The sequence below is a fragment of the Tupaia chinensis genome, unplaced genomic scaffold (assembly GCF_000334495.1).
Source record: "Tupaia chinensis unplaced genomic scaffold, TupChi_1.0 Scaffold000450_1, whole genome shotgun sequence".
In the NCBI taxonomy this organism is placed as follows: domain Eukaryota; kingdom Metazoa; phylum Chordata; class Mammalia; order Scandentia; family Tupaiidae; genus Tupaia; species Tupaia belangeri.
The window spans coordinates 1,006,260-1,009,853 of record NW_006159956.1 but is presented as its reverse complement, the minus strand read 5'-3'; positions in this window follow the sequence as shown (position 1 = coordinate 1,009,853).

The following is a 3,594-nucleotide window of genomic DNA, read 5'->3' as shown; positions in this document are numbered from 1 at the left end:
ACACAGCCTAAGGTCCAGGCTGCCTGTGCACGCTCTTCCTCCTTCCCCGTCCCCCAGCATAAGAGCTCCTGGTCGGACTCTTGTGTGGGAGCCGCCCAGCCACCTTCCTCTGGATTGGAATTCTGGCTCTGCTACACATCACCCGGAGGTCCCTCAGCCAGGACAGACCTGGAGAGTTGGTGCCTGTAATGGTTCTGCTTCCTGTAACCAGGCACATCTGCTCCCTGCCTGATGGGGGCAGCAGAGAGACGCAGGCGGGGTGAGAAAAGCACCCCTCTTGACACCCACTGGCCTTGGCTCCCAGGACAAGTTTGGACCCCTCCTACCCGGCCCCTCTGAGTCCTCTGACCCTGACGTTGTTCCCAAGCACTGTGGCTGTCCCCCGATACAGTGAGTTCTACACCAGTAAGAGCATCCTGAGTGGGGACCACTTTGGGTCTGCGAGCTCCTGGGTCCCTTTCTGTACCCACCTCAGCTTTTTTGGCAGTGCACACAGTAGGTATTCAGTGTGCGTGCTTTGCTGAGGGTGTCAGGTCCAGCTGGGAAGGAGGAGCCTGGCTTCCATGCCTGCCGGAGGAAAAGGAGGCTCTCGGCTCCCTAGACAGGTGGGTCCCCAGGCCGCTGGCTCTGTGCTGGCAGGGCTCTGCAGGCGCCTCGGGTGCACTGTACTTAGGTCATCTTCTGTGGCGCGGACTGTTTTCTTTAGAACCAGCAATGCTGTCAGGACCCAGCCCTGCCCCCGGACCACCAGCCCGGGCTCTCTGGGGGCTCCTCCTCCTCTCCTGCTAGTGGCATGGTAGCTCCCAGGTGGAGGGCTGTCCACTCACAGGCAGCAGGCCCATCCCGGGGAGGAGAGCATGTGCAGGCCAAGCCTGGACCTTAGTCTGTGCATCCTTTGGTGGGGTAATAGTTGGTGCATGCTGGGGTGGGCTGGGCTGATGGGAACCCCCATGTGGACAGTTTCTCTGTGGCCTGAGCACTGTCCATGGCAGGCCACAAGCATCCAGGCAAGGCTCTCAGAGCAGGGAAATCAAAAGCAAACTTGCCCTGAGGACTCAAAGACTGTGGCATGGCAGGGAAGGTGCCTGTGACGCTGATGTGGGTGGAATGAGTGGTCTGAGCTAGGGAAGGTGCAGGGTCTGCAGAGCTGAGCCAGCAGCCTCTTGGAGGACAACATAACCACAGGCTGTGATGGTCCTGGAGCCGGGGGGGCCCGGAGCCAGGAACCAAGAAGGGCCTAAGACGAGGAGACCGCCCAGCATGGAAGCCCAGGTGCTGCTCTGAGCATCCTGTGGAGACCGCCTCCTGCCCTGCCGGACTCCTCCTCACCCGGCCTTCTCCTGGGGTCCTGTCTTGGGACCCGCCATGACCTCTTGGCTGTCTCCCTCACTAGGAAGAACTGGGCTCCTGCTTTGGAAACACCCCTGAGCTGTGGGCTAATTCAGCTTTATGACTCTGGTTTTCGCAAAGGACAAATATTATCTTCATGAGTCAAAAAAAAAAAAAAATCCCCTTGAATTACCTGGAAAAAAACAAAAACAAAAACAAAACCTGTTCCTTGGAGCAGCAGGTGGCATGGTGGTTAAGGTGCTGGACTTCCACATGGCCGACTGCAGTTTGAGTCCTGGACCTGGCCACCCACTTCTGACTTGCCCTTTCTCTCTCTGTCTCTCTCTCTTCTCCGGTCAAAATAACAAAATAATATAAATAATTCTTTGGGTTTTTTTGAGAGGTTTTTGCTATAGGGCACATGCACTCACCAGAAAGAGACAGAGAGACAGAAAGCGAGAAATCAACCCCCAGAGGGGATGGCCACACCACAATCCCTTCTCCTCTGTTCTCCTCTCGGGATCTTGGGCACGCACATACGCCCAGTGTGAGTTTAAGCCACCGGGTCCGGGACGTGAACCACGGTCGACTACATGGGAGTCTAGTGACATAGCCATTACGCTAACTGCTGGTCCCAAATATAAAAAATTCTTTAAAAAAAAAAAAAAGGAGAGAGAGAGAGAGAGAACTGTTCCTGGTATTCTCTAGTCCCCATGGGCCCACGCGGGAGCATCCTGGCCTGCACACCAGGTGCGGCACAAGGTCACCTTGCAGGCAAAGGGCCAAGCCCTGTTGGAGCCACTTCAAGCAGGAGCTGGGGAATGGGCAGGGCCAGGCCAGTGGATGGCGAGTTGGGGGAGATGAGGCCTGACTCCAGCCCGGGAGAGGGCAAGGACCATCTGGGGGTCCGAGATGCTCCCAGGGAGCTCTGCAGGGCTACGCGGCCCCAAGGGTGGGGCTGACTTCTTAATGGGCCCTCAGGAGAAGCAGGGGGGTCTCCATATCTCCATCCAAGCTGCAGAAGCCCCTCCTCAGACAGGCGCCTCAGGATGTGGGGTGCGGAAGAGGGAGTGTGGGGTGCCGGGGGAAGGAGAGTGGGTGTAGGGTACAAGGGAAATAGTGGGGTGGTCCCAGGAAGCATCTCCTCCCATTGCTGCCCACAGAGGCCTGCTGGGTCGAGCACGGTCACTGTCGTCTTCACAAACAGCCTTGGTCCTCGCCTGCACCAGACCTGCTGTGCGCAGCCAAATGGCAATCCCAGCCCAGCTGCAGGCAGCGTCTGTCCCCTTCGGTCTCTGCAGCTGCTGCTCTGCCTGGAGCCAGGTAGGAAGCAGTCTCTCCTTTTTCTTTCTTTCTTTTCTTTTCTTTTTTTTTCTTTTTTTTGCCACAGAGTGTGTACACTCTCCAGAGAGAGAGTGAGAGGAAAAGTGAGGCATCACCCCCAAGTGGGGATGGCTATGCCACACTCTCTTCTCCACTTTCCTCTTCTCTTGGGACTTTTCAACACTGGATGTGACCCTCAAGCTGCCAGGTCAGGGCCTCAAGCTACTGTTGGCCATGTGAGAATCCACAGCCTTGACCACCATGCCTCCTGCTGACCCTGACCGTCCCTGCTTTGTACGATTCTCCATCGTGATTATTTCCCGCCACATGGCAGAAGCCGGTCATGTACTCCAGGTCTGACACCTCTGCTCCACTGCCACTGCCTCATGCGGGCTCAGCCGCTCCCCTCCCCGCTGAGGATGCGAAGTGCCTGTGCAGGGCCAGCGGGAGCAGGTCTGCAGCGCCAGGCAGTCCTCGGGGACCCCGTCCAGGACTTCTCCAAAAAATGTCTTCCGAGCAGTTTGACTGGAGCACCAAGGGCCCACGTGGCAGGTTCCCAGTGTGTGTTCCTGGCCTTAATCTGGCAGAGAGAGATGGAGACAGGCGAGGACACAGGAGTCATCTTGAGTGACTGTCCTGACCAGAGGCCGGGAGGACAGGCACCACACACAGGGCAGGGGGCACCAAGCCACGCAGAGAGCCAGGCCAAGGGCCTCTGAGCCTGAGGCACGAACTTTTGCCCTTTGGCTGGAGAGGCTGCGTTCTGCTGGGCTGTTCTCTGCCAGCTAAGTGTGAGCTGGACCCCGTAACCACTGCTGGAGGTGGCCTTTCAGGTCCCAGGCCCCACAACTGCTCTCTGGGGGATTTCATCCAGAACAGCCCACAGCCCCTCCTCAGCACAGCCGTGTCTCATCACACGCCCTTGGGCCTCTGCATTTTGTC